The sequence below is a fragment of the Eutrigla gurnardus genome (genome assembly GCF_963514095.1).
Source record: "Eutrigla gurnardus genome assembly, chromosome: 9".
Lineage (NCBI taxonomy): Eukaryota > Metazoa > Chordata > Actinopteri > Perciformes > Triglidae > Eutrigla > Eutrigla gurnardus.
This window is the reverse complement of record NC_139923.1, coordinates 11,371,287-11,390,411: the sequence shown is the minus strand read 5'-3', so window position 1 is coordinate 11,390,411 and position 19,125 is coordinate 11,371,287.

The window sequence follows — 19,125 nt, the reverse complement described above, 5'->3', positions numbered from 1 at the left end:
ATGTTACATAAGCCTGAAGGGTGTCCAGATTTGGTTAATTATATTCTAAGAACTTGTTTAATTCCACTAACTAAACTAAACGATTTGTACTTTCTATGGTAGTAATTATATTTTAAAACATGGAATACGTTCAGTAACAATACCAACGTTTTTTTGTTTTTTTCCCCCCAGCAATATAGTATTGCACTTCAATAAAGATGGGAGACTTGAAAGACAGCTTTTTTAAAAATGATGATTGAGCTGAGCTGAAAAGAAACCACATTTTTCTGCATTTAGATTGTCCAAATAGAGTGCAGTATCGAACTAAGATTTTATGTAAAGTTTGTGACAAACAGCATAAAAAAGAAAAAAATAAGGTTTTACATAGGCTATACATATCTGTTTTGTTTTCAATTGCCTTAAACTTTGTTTAAAGAGCCTTTTTTGTTTAGTTACACTCTTTCTGCTGTCTGCCTTTGTAAGACACAATCACAATTAAGTTAAAAAATGTAACATATGTAGTAACCGTTTTAAAACAATTTACACATTGGAGCTGTAACAATTCACAGCAGACACTTTCTCATTGTGAAAAATCTCAGCCCTTGCCAAATAACATCATAAATCCTAAACATAAATTGGCTCTTCTACAGCAGTAGTTGGCACAGTGTGAAAAATGTAATCCCTTTGTTGACCATCTAAGATTTCCAAATCAAAGTTTTATCAAACAAAAAAAAACAACCTTTGGTGATAAAATAGAGGAGGCTTATCAATGAAAGGTGATGCGTTGTAACATGGATGATTGTGACTTTCAGGCTTGATTGTTGTTTCAATAAGGCTCATCTATTTGTTCTACCAGTGAATTTCTTGTGAATGTCTTTCTGCACGTACCAGCTGGCACACAGACTGTAGTTTAATTTTTTTTTTTTTTCTTACACACTGAGTCATGCAGCAATGTCAGTGACTTACCAATGTTGTGACTGAACTTCTGTTTAACTTGCTGTAAGTACAATACCAGCATGTTGGTATGGCAGCTGAACAAGTACAAGTGAAAGTGACAAATAAAAATGGGGAATGCAGGAGCCATGTCACATTACAAGGGTCTGCTTTTCTAATGTGTCTAAGCCCTCTTATTCTCATTTTCTGTCATTTCGGACTAAATTTGAAGCTTATTTACTTACTTACTTTCTTTATGTGGGGATCTACAGACAGGCACACAACATAGCTGCATCACATTCACACAACACCTGGTAGTCACATGACTAATCAGGAAGTGATAAATGTTTGCTGGCTGCAAGTCAGACTCTCTTTGTTTGCTGGACACTGTGTGAGTTGGGCTCCCTTCTTCATTGGAGGTACTGTTGGTCATGGTAGAGCATGTTTTAATCGCTGCCATCTGAATTTTAATACTTATTTATTTCATTTTATTAGGTTAGTTTCTAGAAGTGTGCGTCTACTCTTCACGGAGGACACAGGCTTCTGCAGGGAGTTTTTAAATAGGGATGTGACTACCTCAATGTGACCTGAGCTGCTGGGCTGCACTGGTAAATGTCTCAATATGCACATTTCCATTGAATGTGTTATCTGCATTTGAACGTGTCCTTTTAATGATTTTCTTTGTTCGTAGCAACAGTTGTTCAGTGTTTCTTCACTTGTCAATGTGCTGTGGGACAGTTGAGCATACAGAAAAGTAGGCCTATATTTTTGTGTCATGTTTGAATTGTTTGAACCTATGCTGTTTAATGAGGCTGGCAACTTACATTGTTTTCTCTTGAAACCAGGGACCAGGCCAGCCACTGTTTGTTTTTTTTAGTAGGCAGTTTTTTTTATTGTTTTCAGTTTTATTTGTCGTTTGGTTTTCTGTGATTTTGCCGTTGGGCCTACCACCCTTGTGCCCTATTCATACTAGCCTTGTCCATTGTTCATTGGACTAGTGGTGCTATTGATCCTGGTGGTTCTCCTCCCTAACCTTGTCTTCTGCATAGGCTATCCCTGTACAAGGCCGGATCCACACTGATGCTTTGCCCCATGTCGAGGGACCACACTGGGAGACGCTGTAGTGGTGTGTACTTAAGACTACAACAAGGTGTGATTATTTTGTAGTGGTATCTCTAGATATCAAGTGTTTAGTGCTTGTTGTGTTGCATGCTTCTACTGGTGTTGGGTTGTTGTCGCCATTCTTTTTCTGTCTCACCAGGGGCGTCCTGAGCAGAGGTGTTGCATTGGCTGATCCGACCTTCCTAGACCGAAGAGAATCAATCAGCTATTCATAGCAGTAATTTTTAGACGTATATTAACCTTGCTATAGCCTTTGAATTAAATTATAATACATTTGGAATACATTTGTATATCTGCCTCTTGTCCATTGTCCCTTTGCCGGGGGGAAGATATAGAATTAGCCACACAACACTTAAGGGAAGATTTCTGGGTCCTCCTGCCCATCAGGGGGTGGCGTTGTCAGACTAATAAAAGTATACTGCTAGTCGGGTACCACATTTAGGTATTAGATTAGATTATATTAAATGAGATTATAATGATGACAACATGAAGTAATTGCATACAGATAAGAGCAGGAACAAACCCAACATATTCAATATAATAGAAGAAATAAGTATCACGTGTAAGATAAAGATTTTGTTAATTGTGGTAATTCTGATTACTTGACAGTTGTTACATGTCTGAAAGCCATTTCCCGTATGCTCGCAGTAAAAGGAAGTGACTGTGCATTTCTGGCTTCCCATATCACTGTAATAAGCTCACATGTTTTTCAAGGAAGATTATCATCATACTACAAACAGCAGAGAATGTTTTTAAAAAAGAGGCTCAAGACCCACCTTTTTAATCAGGCTTTTAACTGACTGGTTTTCTAATTCCTTTTATGCACCAGTTCAATCCCCAAACTGCCAAAAATGACCTTTGGTGGGTGTAGCGACTATTGTCTAAACAAAGCAGTCGCTGAGAGGCTGAGGACAGGGTATAAGCTGATTGTCTGACATGCTGTACTAAACAAAATATCCACTGAGATCAAAAGTCCGTTTATCGGTTTTTATTAAAGAATGACAACTTATCATAACATTTTGAAAGTGTGAAACAAAATCAATCACAGCGAACAAAGCAAAAAACAGTGGTCAACAAAAAAAATGGCCTCCCGGTAACTCACCCTCTCTCTCTCTCTCTCTCTCTCTCTAGTTACCGGCCCCGTACCAGTGCTGGTGATTATATTAACTAGATGTTACCGCCCATATGCCCGTGACCCAATTACTGTGATATCATAAATAAACAACAAAAGGTAACAAAATAAAACAACCCAAATAACCCAAATATAAACTACAAAATTATCTATTTCCATTTCATCATATTAAATGCCTTCATGGCTCCTACACACCAGCCCCTAATTATTAATCTATCACCCAATAATTATGCACAGTAGGAGTCATGGAATAATTAAAACTAGACAGTCCGCATAATCACATTACATTCCTTGTCTTCTTCGGTCTTCATGATCCTGTGAAAAAGTTAGTCAGTGTGGCCAGACGTTACCAGCACATAGCCCTGTGATCTGTGTTCGCCACAGTCATTATCAGTCAAGTGTCAAAGTTCAGTCAGAGGTCTAGGCACCGTCATCCATAACAGCTGCCACACATCCAGCATCGGCCTCCTGCAGCAGACAGACCTTGGTTAAAGGCCGGTTCAGGCAGCTACTCTTAGTTTTGATGCGCACCTGACACACAAAGCCCCTTCTGTCCGGAAAGGTTTGTAGGACTCGTCCTATGACCCAGGAGTTACGAGGTGCTGTGCTGTCCACTATAAGCACCAGATCTCCAGGAACAAGGTTGCGCTTTGCTCCTGACCATCGCTGCCGCTCCTGCAATTGAGGCAAGTACTCCTTAATCCATCTTTTCCAGAACAGGTCTGACATGTACTGGACCTGCTTCCATCGCCTGCGTGCGTACATGTCGGCCTCCTGGAAGACTTCTGGTGGCAAAGATGGTAATGCCTTCAAAAGCAGCAGGTGATAGGCGTCAATGCTTCCAGGTCATGAGGATCCATGGAAGCCTTTGTAATTGGTCGGCCATTGATAATGGCTTCCACTTCACAGAAAACTGTGTGAAGGCCTTCTTCATCCAAATGTTGTACATTCAGGGTGGAGTTGAGGACTTTACGGACTGTTCGAATTAACCTCTCCCAAGAACCTCCATGATTGGAGCCAGCTGGGGGATTAAAAGTCCATTTTATCCCTTTCTGAAGGAGGACGTCATTAATCTGTGCCTGATTCCACATGGATGTTTTCAGTTCTTGTTCTGCTCCCCTGAAATTCGTCCCATTATCCGAGCGCAATTCTCGTACTTGACCACGTCTTGCTATAAAGCGCCTGAGAGCATTAATGAAGGCGTCTGTGTCGAGTGAAGGTGCCACTTCAATGTGGATTGCTCTTATGGCCATGCAGGTAAAAATGACCCCATACCTCTTTACGACACTTCCTCTGCTTCTCACCTCGAAACTAAACTTGATGATCTCCATTTCTGATTTCTCCAACTCCTCCACTGATAGACAACTTGAAAGCATCTTTCTCTTGAATGTTTCCATATCTCTCTCCAATTAACGTTGTCATTGTTCCACATCCAAACCAGATTGTGCAAGAGCCATATTCAATTGTCTTCTCTTCTGACAGAGAGATGAGAGCCAAGTTTTGAATCTCAAGATCCAAGCTACAGACTTTCTCAGATGGATCCAAGAGCTGAAGTGGTGGATCATGCGAGTTACTGCATCAGCCTCCTCACTGGTCTGTTGTACAGCATTCACTGTGGCTTCCTTCTTGACCTCAGGGTCGTCTGCTGGAAGTCGATGAACATCCTAAGGGTTGACAGGCCACTCATTCTCAGGTTGAAGGAGAAAACGAGGCCCTGACACCCATGTTCCATCCTTGACAAATGCATCGCCTTTCACACCCCTGGAGGCGACATTGGCTTACTTGCCGTTCCAACATACCTCCACTGAGAGGGTTGTGAAGCCTTGCGAATTTGTGTGACCCGGTTGGCAACAAAGACTCTGAACCTGGATGTCTCATTCCTGATATATTTGAGCACCTAAGTACTGTCGGTCCAAAACACAGTCTTGAAGGTGCATGTGCAGCTCTTTCCTCCACAAGATATCAATGCGACTGGCCAAGGTGTCTGCGATAAGCTCCATTCGGGGGATGGTAGCCGGTTTCCATGGTGCCACCCTTGCCTTTCCCATGACAAAAGCACTGTGCACCTGTGAGTGTGCATTTCGTGACAGCAGGTAAGTCACTGCTCCATAGCCATCCTCGCTTGCTTCACAGAAATTATGTCATTGTGCTGTGGTCACTTCACCAAAATCCAATGGTTTCAGACACCGCATGATGTTACATTTCTCCAAATGGCAAAGTTCATCCAGCCAACTTGTCCACTCCTGAGCCACGGTCTGGGGTATGACATCGTCCCAGCCAAGTGCGGACAAGACGACAGGACTCACGATACCAAGAGGATCATAGATGGAGCCGACCGTAGAGAGGATTCCTCTCCTAGTGAGTGGTCTGTCCTTAAAAAAAATCTTGAACTTAAAAGTATCAGACTAAATGCACCACTCCACACCAAGCACTCTCTCCACAGGTGGCAAATCCTGGTCCATGTTCAACATTTTCATGTCTTTGGCTCTGTGCTCTTCAGGTATTGCAGTTAGAACATGCCTGTTGCTTATGCACTATGAGTCGGAACCCACCTTTAGCACATATCGCGATGAGCTCATGATAAAGAGACACAGCTTTCTCCTCTGAAGCCACAGACACAAGGCAGTCATCCACATAAAAACTATGTAGGACCTTATCTATCGCTTCCTGGCTGAACTGTCCTTTGTTGCGAATTTCCTGAGGGCAAAATTAGCAGCTGGGAGAGGACGTTGCCCTAAAGAGATGCACCAGCATCCTGAAGTCCACATGATCTTGATTTAAATCTCCAGCAGGCCACCAGAGGAACCTCAAGAAGTCAGTATCCTCTGATGCTACTCTGACCTGGTGAAATATTGCTTCCACATCCGCCATAATAACCACAGGTTCTTTCCTGAACCTACTCATCACTCCAATCAGCGAACTTGTGAGATCTGGGCCCTGTAAGAGTTGAGCATTAAGTGATGTTCCTTGGAAACTTGCTCCACAGTCAAAAACAACCCTGATCCTCTTCTTTATAGGATGGTAAACATCTTGGTGAGGGATGTACCAAACCCTGCATCACTACGTTCCAAATCCTCTTTAGGCACCCTTTCAGCATAGCCTTTGACAACAAGATCATTCATGAAGGCCATATACAGTAGTATGAAATGAGGAATCCTTCTGAAGCCTCTTCTTCAGGTGTAAGGCACGCTGCTCAATGATTTTCTTATTATTTGGCATACTAACGTCCTTATTCCTCAATGGCAGGTTGATCTGATAATGACCATTGACCTGCTTTGTTGAACTTGTAACCAGCTCCATGAACTTGTGTTCCTCTCTTGACATGCCAGGTTGTTCCTCCAAGCTGCATTCAGGGAAGTCTATTTTAAACTGCTGCTGCCAAAGTTCATCCAAAGTCACAACTGACAATGTTAACTGTTAACTCTGGCTGCTCACTTCCTACTGCGTCACCACTGTCTTCTTTCAGCGTCCCATTCACCGTCCAGCCCAGCATCTTTCTGATTGCATAGGGTCCATCTCCAACACTGCGAATCACTTGCAAGGGTTCCAAGGCTTTAGAAACATTTGTCCCAATCAACAGCTCAATCCCTGCATCAATCTCAGGCAAATTAACATGCTTCAGATAAGGCCATTTCTGAATGTCACTCTGTCTTGGAATGTTTCCTTTGTGAACAGGCATGTGTGCTTGAGTATAAGCCTTGGGCAGCTCACAGAAATGCTCCCCAGTCAAGCCAGCCACTTGTAGTCCTGGCACCATGTGGCTGCTCACCAATTTCTCTTGGCTCATTGTCCGTAGGAGAATATGAACTCTTTCCTGCCAACATTAAGTTTTTCCCTTAAAGCTTCTGTACAGAATACTGCAGTACTTCCCGGGTTCAAGAAAGTGTAGGTGGTGATAATCTTACTGCCCTTCTTGGACTTAACTTGCACCAGAACTATAGGAAGTTTGCAATCGTGATCACCAGCCCCTGTACGCCCACTTGACATCAGAGTGCTGTTGACGGACATCTCTGATTTCCTCTCAGCTTGGTGCGAATCTTTATCCTTTTCTTTTTGAGGAATATGAAGAACAGTTGGATGTTTGAGACCACATTTTATACAGGAAATCCATTTTTTGCAAACTTTGCTGATGTGTCCAATACACAAAGAGCCAAAAACAGACACCCTTCTCTCTTAAGAAGACTATCTTCTCTTTGTGTGCCTTCTTTCCCAAACTGTGGACATGAATCCAAAACATGTCCTTCTCCACAACAGATGCATGTCCTCCTTGCAGACTTGACATGCTCCTTTCCTTTAGTTCCAGGCTGGGTTCTGTTTATCACGGGGGCTACAGTGGTGGCAAAGCTTGTTCTCTTAAAGTGATGGTTCGGAGTGAAATGCACCCTAGGTAATTTCCACCATGACATCCAGCCAAATACCCCCTCGGAAGCATTTTTAGCGATGGTCAGCATTGGTCAAGATAGCCGCTATCAGCCGAATGGCTTAGTACTAGCGCTATGGTACAGTGGGTATATCTCGTAAATTACCCCACTAATAATGCATGGAATGTTACCAAACTTCTGCAGTAGTACACATAGGGTCTGTACTCACAAAACGGGGCATTTGAAAGTTTGTAAGTACACCAGGAGTTTATTTAAAAAACACTTGCCTGAAAGCTTCTATCCTCGGCTGCTATGCTACCGCAGCGTAGACGCCACTTCCGTGTTTACCCAGCCGATGCCGTGACGCGACTTTCACGCAAGAGTATGAAAAAGTTTAGCTGAGTTTTTATAAATGCTTGTATTATCAGGTCAACAAGTGTTGACAAGTGTTGACCTCAACCACCATCAAATAAAAATTCAGCGCAAAAAATATATTTTGAAATAACATATTTTCATGTTATAATGTGAAAATATCATTATCATGAAATAACGTCATCATTTCATGTAATAACATGATAAATATCTTGTAAAAACGTGAAAATATCATATCTTGAAATAATGTAAAAATGTCATGTAATAACGCGATACTTATCTTGTTAAAACGTGAAAAAGATATTGTTATAACAAGAAACTTTCACGTAATTACTTGATACTGAGCCTTTTTTTTTTTAGTGTGACAGCAATGCGCCGCCTTAATTCCTTAGGAACGAACTATATGACCAATGCAATATATTTTTTTTTATGATTTTTTTTTCCTTCCTTGAAAAGTGGGGTGGTCATTGGCCTTGCGGACTAATAGGTTCCGGGGCCAGTGCTGAAAAGGCTCCCAGTGAAACAACCCTGAGTCAATAAAGGTTTTCATCAGATGCAGGCTGATTCTTGTAATTGCATATTGTCACGATGTGCTGTTTTTCTTTGGTAAATAGGGAAAATTCTTGGTGCCACTGGGCCGACCAGCGGGTTCACTGTTTGTACAGTGAGTCTCTTGAATTGTATTGTTAAAGAATGATTAAGAACGTCATCTAACTAACCTGGCTTGTGACGTCGTGAAGGTCCCCAGTTCAATCCCAAAACTGCCAAAATGACCTTTGGTGGGACTTTAAAATAGCCCTCCCTCGTTACAGCTGCTGAGTTGCTGTTGATCAAGACTCATGACCCTCAACTGCTCCTGTGCAGCTGCTCAGTGGCCACCACATCAGACTGGTGGAACTGGGCAGCTGCCAGTGGAAATGAAGCAGGGTGTACCTGAAAAGCAGTGGCGCCGGAATGGTTTCAGCGGTGGGGGGGGCAAAATGCGCGTGCATGTGACGAGCGGCATGTGACATGTCATCAACCTGATAAATCAGTCAAATATACCGTGTCCGTTTCCCGGGCCTAATTATAACGTGAAAATATCATTATCATGAAATAACGTAATAATTTCATAAAATAACATGGTCAATTTCTTGTAAAAACATGAAAATATCATATCTTGAAATAACATATTTTCATGTTATAACGTGAAAATATCATTATCATGAAATAACATCATTATTTCATGTAATAACTTTACTTTACTTTATTTATAGAGCACTTTTCCTACATAAACATGTAACACAAAGTGCTTTACACACATAAAAAAGAAAATAGAAAAAACAATTACAAATAAAGCCCCTCCCTCCCACCCTCCACACACAGGCACACGCACGCACACACACACAAACATACACACACACCTGCACAGTCTCACTACTGACAATAGGGAGACATGGCATGACACTGATGATTGAGGAAACGCTATCTTTGGGGCCATCCACACTGGGAGGAGTCACAGGCTGTGCCACAGGGGGCACCAGTGCCCAGGCCCCCCGACCCCGACAGACAACAGTCAGCCGAGCGGAAGGGACCCAGGGACAGCGCCCCCAGCAGCAGCCCAGACACAGCTCCCAGTGTGGAAGACCCCCCTGAGGAAACACTGGAGTTAAAGCTAAAAACTAAAAGCATAAGATAGGATTAAAAAACCATGAAAAAATAAGTAAATAGAGTGGCTTTAAAGGATAAAAATATATAAGATAATAAAATAAAACAATACCAATGATAAGTAAAACAACTAAAATTATTTAAGATCAATATCATCTTAAAAACAAGATAGAAGCAAAAATATAAAATAAGATAAAATCACATAAGAACATAAGAAGAATTTAAAATACTAGTTAAAAGCCTGATTAAAAAGGTGTGTCTTTAATCTTCCTTTAAAAATATCAACTGTCTCTGCGGTCCTGAGGCTCTCCGGCAGGCTGTTCCACAGGTGGGGGCCATAGTAGCTAAATGCCACCTCACCATGGGTTTAGTTCTGGGTTTTGGTATGGATAAAAGGCCGGTGCCGGAGGACCTCAGGTCATGATAAATACTGTGTAAAAACGTGAAAATATAATTTCTTGAAATAACATGATATTTTCATGTTACAACGTGAAAATATAATTATCATGAAATAACGTCATTATTTCATATAACATGATAAATATTGTGTAAAAACGTGAAAATATAATTTCTTGAAATAACATATTTGCATGTTATAACGTGAAAATATCATTATCATGAAATAACGTCATAATTTCATGTAATAACATGATAAATATCTTGTAAAAACATGAAAATATCATATCTTGAAATAACATGATATTTTCATGTTATAACGTGAAAATATAATTATCATGAAATAACGTCATTATTTCATTTAATAACATGATAAATATTGTGTAAAAACGTGAAAATATAATTTCTTGAAATAACATATTTGCATGTTATAATGTGAAAATATCATTATCATGAAATAACGTGATCATTTCATGTAATAACGTGATACTTATATTGTTAAAACGTGAAAAAGATATTGTTATAACAAGAAACTTTCACGTAATTACTTGATACTGAGCCTTTTTTTTTTTTAGTGTGACAGCAATGCGCCACCCTAATTCCTTAATTTAGGAACAAACTATATGACCAATGCAATATATTTTTTTATGTAATATTTCTTTCCTTCCCTGAAAAGTGGGGTGGCCATTGGCCTCGTGGACTAATAGGTTCCGGCGCCAGTGCTGAAAAGGCTCCAAGTGAAACAACCCTGAGTCAATAAAGGTTTTCATCAGATGCAGGCTGATTCTTGTAATTGCATATTATCACGATGTGCCGTTTTTCTTTGGTAAATAGGGAAAATTCTTGGTGCCACTGGGACGACCAGCGGGTTCACTGTTTGTACAGTGAGGCTCTTGATTTGTATTGTTAAAGAATGATAAAGAACGTCATCTAACTAACCCGGCTTGTCAAATTTCTGAAAATCTTCCCAGCTGACCATCACAGAATTTCTTGAAAAAATTCTAGTACAAAGATACACTTGTTAATAGGACAAATCCAAAATATTAGGTCTCTACTGTCAACAGTTTTCTCATGAAACATCATTGAATGAAGGGTAGTTTAGACGGTTTTTGGCATCATACTCTGAAAAGCCATTTTTGTGCAGTCTTCAATATTTTGCTATCATATCATTGTTTGTTCATGGTTTAAGACATTAAAAGCTGCTTTCAGCATGTTCAACTAACATTCAAGGACTTATTGCCTCTGTAACTACAACTGTGCTACATTTGAATGTTTTCATAGGGCTACATTTATCAGCAGCATTTAGTCACATGTAAGTCTTTGGTAAATCATAAAAAACACAATTGAATTGCCCTTCTGTCAGGGCTGGACTGGCCATCGGGCATATTGGGCACCACTTGCTGTAGTGCTGTTGTTTTTTGTTGTTGATAAAAATATTCTCCAGGGTTATTCAAATAAATAAATCGTTGATATTGGACTTATTTTCTTTCAAGCGTACATTTTTATCTGTCCCTCAACACAGGCTATGACTACTACTACTATCTGCTACTACAACCAACTACCACTGGTAGTACTAATCATTACAATAATAATACTTCAAATAATAGCAGCAACAATAATAACATTTGCACATAAAATAATGTTTAGTGATCCAATGAAAAAAAACAGACAATTTGGCCCTCGACTTGGCAACCTGGGCATAACTTGGCCCTCAGTGAAAACTAATTGGGGAACCCTGGAAGGCTCAGCACGGGGTTTTAGTCATTTTTGTTTTCATCTTTTCTTGAATGCTTTAACTCCTCAACCCCATTTAGTATGTCAACATTTTGTATTAGTACCAGCAGTTTGTAAGAAATTGGTCAGTAATTGATGTCATATTTTGGTTCTCAAAATTCACCAAATTGATGCATTAAAATGAAACCAATTTTTCTCCCGGGGGGGCATGCCCCCGGACCCCCCTAGAAGATCGCAAGACCCCCCACAATAGAATCCTGTGGGAAACACTGTTATTGTTACACAAAACTGGTAGATTGGCCCCTTAGTCATGATTGATTCTGGGCTGGACCAATTACAGCTGAGGGCCGATGCCCGACAGTGTACAAGCATTGTCACAAAAAAGTTTGTTCATAGGCTTCATTGTCTTTCCATCAATACCTGGTGGGCCGGTCTCGGCTGAAAATGCGTGGGCCAATTTTTGGTCCCAGTCCAGCCCTGCCTCCTGTGATGTTTACTAGTAGGCTATTAGGACATGCAGTACCAAAAACGGCCACAACAACCCCGCCAATATCAGGATTTTAAAAAATCACTGCAACAAATTGAGGCAAAACATCCTCCCGATTTTTTTATATGATTTTAACAAGAATATGATCTTTCAAAAAAAGTAAGATTGGACCTGATACTTGTTGTCAGTTTTTTGGAATATGACTCTGAAGTTGGGCAAAGATGTGTTAACTTCCACTTTTGAGCCTTAATATCTGTGAAACTAATCATCTATGAGAGACCATATTTTGTAGAATGTTTAAGCTAACACCAGAGATAGAGCCCGAAGTGATAGAAGTCTTTTATCTGCAAAAATGGGAGCTCAGCCACTCTTCAAATTTGCTACTTCATTTCGACAAGCCACATTTTAAGTACCTACCATACTAGGTTATCATTGAGCTACACCTCTGATATTCCATGTCTGGAGGCTATTACTAACAGATAGACAGTGTAGGAAATTTGAAGGCCACAGGTGAGATAGTTTTCCAGATATTGCTGTTTAAAAATGGCTTTTCAGAGTATGATGCCAAAAACCGTCTAAACTACCCTTCATTCAATGATGTTTCATGAGAAAACTGTTGACAGTAGAGACCTAATATTTTGGATTTGTCCTATTAACAAGTGTGTCTTTGTACTAGAATTTTTACAGGACATTCTGAGATGGTCAGGTGGGAGGCATTTGATGAAATGACACGGAATGACCCTCATACTCTGTGTTCCAAAAATATAGATTGTAAGTTTGAAGATGACAGGCTAAATCGCTATGCATGAAGTGAACATGTTTAGGCTAGCCCTCTGAAACCCATTGTAGCGTATACTACAATCAGCCAATCGGAAACCCTGATTTACGCTTGGCCGTGAGTTGTTGTGTTTGCCCAAACGGAAGACAGGGAGGAGTTCAAATCAGAGAAAAGGATGGTCAAAAAGTTACTATAGTCACAGAGAAAGTTAAATACATAAATGGTACAGAAGAAGTACACTATATACACACATATTTAGGGCAGGGAGAGGAAGGAAAATATAATTATCATGAAATAACGTGATAATTTCATGTAATAACGTGAAAATATCATCATGAAATAACTTGATAATTTCATGTAATAACGCGATACTTATCTTGTTAAAACGTGAAAAAGATATTGTTATAACAAGAAACTTTCACGTAATTACTTGATACTGAGCCTTTTTTTTAGTGTGACAACAATGCGCCACCTTAATTCCTTAGTTTAGGAACGAACTATATGACCAATGCAATATATTTTTGTATATGATTTTTTTTTCCTTCCTTGAAAAGTGGGGTGGTCATTTGCCTCGCGGACTAATAGGTTCCGGGGCCAGTGCTGAAAAGGCTCCCAGTGAAACAACCCTGAGTCAATAAAGGTTTTCATCAGATGCAGGCTGATTCTTGTAATTGCATATTATCACGATGTGCCGTTTTTCTTTGGTAAATAGGGAAACATTCTTGGTGCCACTGGGACGACCAGCGTGTTCAACGTCTCACTCAATGTTCACTTCATCAATACAGTGCATGTTGTACAGTGAGTCTCTTGAATTGTATTGTTAAAGAATGATTAAGAACGTCATCTAACTAACCTGGCTTGTGACGTCGTGAAGGTCCCCAGTTCAATCCCCAAACTGCCAAAATGACCTTTGGTGGGACTTTAAAATAGCCCTCCCTCGTTACAGCTGCTGAGTTGCTGTTGATAGGATAGGATAGGATAGGATAGGATAGGAGTTTATTTATTTAAAACAGGGACAATGCACAAAAAACATTAATCTTGTGAAACAAGAAAACATGTATTGAGCCAGGTTATAGCAATTTTCCTAATTTCCACCTGTAGTCCCTGGGCAGGTAAGAACAAATGAAAGAACAACTATATTAAAATTGTTGTTCGATGTGACAGAATAAAAAATTATCTGATGGCCATAGTATTTTAACAGTAGACAAAACAAACAGAAACAGGGAAGCGAGAGCACCAGGTCATGAAAATGCACAACAGAGCTTAGCCCAACAGCACATACTCTCTCTTATTTTCATCACACGTTCAATCACAAGCATTCAAACACAAGTACATACATAGATAACAGTCCAACCATCCCCACCCTTCTCTAACCACACTCACACACCTATTAATAACCATACAGATACATACACATACTCCCATAACTCAGCAACGTGTGCAAGATTGCTTACTCAATAACCAGCACTTTGATAAGCATGAGAATGTGTGGGGATTTATACATAGGATCATTTCTGTGGGAAGGGCATTCCACTGACTCATGGCTACACATGAAAAGGAAGAACTACCAAATCTAGTTTTACGTTTTGGAATGCTACACTCACCCCTCGTGACAGATCGAGTTAATCTTGCAGTTTTTTCAGAGCAGAGTGAAAACAAACAGAAACAGACATTTGAGTGTATGATCAAGTTTTCAAAGCTCAGAATATCGTATTTAGCAAGTACATGACACTGATGGTAATGCCGTGTTTTTTTGGCATGGATCTTGAGGCTACTTTTATACAACGATTCGAGTGGTTTTGTAACTGTTTTACATGCCTGAGACCAGGATGTGATACAGTACAAAAAATGGGGGATGATCATTGCATTAAGGTATGTACTTGATGCCTCAATGGTAAGAGAGTTTGCCAGATTATATTTCAGTGTGTTACTCAACTTTTCACATGAAAAAAATCATTATCATGAAATAACGTCATAATTTCATGTAATAACATGATAAAGGGAGACCGGGGATGATAGTAACACCTTTTGTTTGAGCAAGTGTAACTCAGTGGTTGTTGGTGCTAGAGATCTCAAATTTTGACATGTGGTAACCATTTTTGTCTGCTGTGAATGACATACACTTGGACTTCTACTACACCATCACAGATTATGTAAATTAATGTCAAACACAAAGAGGTATGTTGTTACAACTTACCCCAATACCGGGGGGAATTGTAACACTACTTGAGGATGGATGTAACAATTAAATTATTATACTTAAAGGAGTCATCACCTGGTTTTATACGTATCCAGCCCCCCTTGGATCGCTTTGGATCAATTCGTAAAACTTATTAGAAAAAAAAAAAAAAAATTTAATCAAACATTGAGCTTGTTCTGACCCTTTTTCGTACCGCGATTTTATCACGCGAGATTACGCGCGAGGTTTTGACTGGTCCGGATGTGCATTGTATAATATGTAATGAGGCGCGCGTTGATTCGCCGCAGGAAGGACAGAGCCGGGGGGGGGGGCTTGCCTGCATGCAGACTCCAAAACATAATGGCGGCGCTTCGGCGATTTCAGGTAGCGGACGGGGCGGGGTTGGGTGGTGAAAGAGGGGTGGGCTTATGCAAGTAGCCGCCACGGTGACGTCACCGAAGGCGCAGAATCAAAATCTCGTGCTTTAGGAATGCACACCCTTGTGTGCTATTCCTGTTCGGAAAAAGAGCAGAAGCGAAAAAACGGCGCCACTTTCAAACTCCAGCCTTTCAGGCAAGTTTCAACTGAGGTCAAACACAGATATGCATGTTTTAACAAGAGAAATTGCGATTTCCAGGTGATGACTCCTTTAAAAAGATCTACACTTAAAATGTATGCAAGAACTTTAATGAATAATAAAGAAGGAACCATAAACTTGGCAGAATACAAAAATAATGATAAAAAATAAATAAAAAGTACAAGTTAAATACAATTAAAATAAATACAATAGAATAAATACATATATATAACATAAAATAAATAAAAAGTATAAACTGGTGTCTGTTGTTTGTGTGTTTTGTAGCCTGAAACACATTAATGTGAAAAAGTATTTGAACACTTGAATTTCTGTGGAACAAACCACTTTTGAACAGTGTGGTGCAAAGCTGCACTAAATACTTAGTAAGTACTAAAAGGCATTTGAATAGTTGAACTGCCTATTTTGAACAGTGTGTTTTTAAGGTGCAGAAGATAGCAAACTGCCTAAGGCACATATGTTTAATTAGATAGGCAGTTGTGGCAAATGTAGTTGTCCTTGCCTGGGGTGCAGGCTTCATGGGCCCAAAATGCTGACATCTGATCCACACTTCCTTTGAGTTATCAAAGTGCTCCAAGCACACAATGCAGACATTTTCATTGTCTGAGGAGTTGGCATCTTCAGTGTCATCAGGTTTGGGCCTTTTCTTTGCCGCTTTCTTCTTGCTTGTCACAAAATGTCAACATATGGGGAAGGTTGTAACACTTTTTAAGAACAGTTACAACCATCCCCATGCCAGGCAGCCATTAAAAAGCTAACCATTTTTTAGCATTTAGCTTCAAAGCTAGCACTAATGCAACACATCAAATTAAACTAGAGAAACTACTACTTGAGCTTATGTAAGTGAAACAACTGTATCAACAACACAATGGACACTATGCAAAAAATAGTTGTGATGGAAATTTTTACTTTCTTACCTGAAAAATAGTTTTTTGGCTCCAGAACAGACAGTTTTCAACTCAGAGACATGAGGCTTCACCAGTGAGGTCAATTTGTCAGTGGGCATGGACTGTATTGATGACATCACCACAGCTCATTTCTGATTGGTCAAACTGAGAGTGTTACAACTATCCCTTTGTTGCAACCATCCCCGGTCTCCCCAATATCTTGTAAAAACGTGAAAATATAATTTCTTGAAATAACATGATATTTTCATGTTATAACATGAAAAAATCATTATCATTAAATAACGTGATAATTTCATGTAATAACATGATAAATATCGTGTAAAAACGTGAAAATATCAGCATGAAATAACGTGATAATTTCATGTAATAACGCTTAACAATTATCTTGTTAAAACGTGAAAAAGATATTGTTATAACAAGAAACTTTCACGTAATTACTTGATACTGAGCCTTTTTTTTTTTTTTAGTGTGACAACAATGCGCCACCTTAATTCCTTAAAGGAAAAGTTCAGAATTTTGGACATAGGACCTCATTTCCAACTTACCCGAGGTGATATAGGTCGGTGGAGACCGTTTTCAGCACAATTGGTCCAGTCCTTATAGTTGCACAAGTCACTGTTGCTAAACTGGTGTTGAGCTAGCGCACGTCAACGGTAACATCCAGCCTGTCTCTAAAAACAGCTTTAACTGCTCCGCAGAACACCCGAGACAAATGTATTATGACGTCGGACTATCGATGTACATGTCAGTGTTGGTAGAATAATTAAAAAAATTAAACCAACCTTGCATGGCATTGGAATAGCTTATACTTTGTTCCCTGTTGTTGCTAAGGCTACGTCAGCGGCGGATTGATATTATCTCCGGGCTAGTGAGGCTACAGAGGAAGACGGTTTCGGTTTCGCTGAGTTTATTCAGCTGCTGTCAGTCCTATGCTAGCGGGAAGGAATCAGGATAACAGGAGACTATGGCCACTGCCAGCTATGCTGAGATTTCGGAGTTTGAGGACGACGAAGATGAGGTTGTTTTATCAAATCAGCCATACCAGTTTGAGCCAGAGTATACGGACCAAGAACTGATACAGATGGATACTTAAAGGGCAGAACGTGAAAGAGTTGAGACCGCTACCGGTGGAGCTGCAGCAGACACTCGCCGGGACAGAACATCTGGAGACTGGTGGTGCCAATGCAGTAAATGCATACCAATGCCGACAGATCAAGAATGTTTTTGCTGCAGGGAGTGGGACTAAGTAATCCCACAGATGCAAGAACTGGAGCTGGACACTAGTTTCCAAGACCTATGTGTCCGGGCATAGCGTCTCCCGAGACAAAAAAATCTGTATAAACGAGCACCAGGACTTTCCACCTCTTCTGAGTCAAGGTGTGCTAGAAACGTTTTTCTTCTTCGACAAAATCAATTGGAGAAGACGACCCAGACCTGCTGGACCCAACGGCCAGTTGTCAATCTTGTAAGTGTACAATGTAAACAAAATGTTTTTGTTTTTTTACTCTTATAATGTATTTTCACACATGGACTACAAGTCTGCTTTAGCTAGGCGAGTTTTACCATTGATTTAGCCTACCCTTGATGTACAATCACAGCCTCAGTCTAGTGTGGCTGATAACAGAGAACGCTTAGAATAATGCTAGCCAGTTATAACCATGTAGGCTTAGGCCGACTTCTTAGCCTAAACTATTCAGCTGTCTACCACCATGGTCATTGTCAGTGTGCTATTACCCAAGTGTTTGTCTTTGGTAAGAAAGTTGCCTGCTACCAAAAGCTAATTTGTTTTCCTTCTTGTTTTAGGCAGTACCGATTGGTGGCCTACAGAATTGTTCTGGAGTGGGGATTGAAAGGAACACAGCTTGGAAGAGGCAACCGACGCGTTCTTCCATCATGTGTGGTGAATAGCATCCGCAACAAATACCCTTCAGCCACTGGGCAATATGTGGGGTTCAAGGAAGCACAAGATGCTTTGAGACTGTTCTGAACACACTACAGCTACTGCACCACATCCTGTAAACCATATTCTTTATATAAAACAGAGAAATAACACATACATTTGGTTTCCGATGACATAATACAACTTTGATGTTTTTTTTTACCATTATTATTATATAACAATTGTATTTATAATTATTTTTATGTTATAACAATTACACAACAGAGGAGATTTCAACAACGTGCTCTAATGTTACAGTAATGCCTTTTCAATAACATTATAAATGGTTCGATAAAAATAAAATAAAAAAGTTGACCTTTTGTCTCTTTACTTCTGCTTGCAGACAGTTAGGCTTTCATTTCCCCATTTACTTATATTTTAAATCGGGAGACATGTTCTGAGATACATTGACTTTTGTCTGGTCTTGGAATGTTGGCGATGTTGGCAGGTAAAGTAGGTGATGACTGGATATATGACTTTGAATCTGCTAACTTTACAGTAGGATCCTGGCGCCTTTCCAGGACCCGTTGAGGACACGAGTCCCATTCTCCTGAGTGTCCATT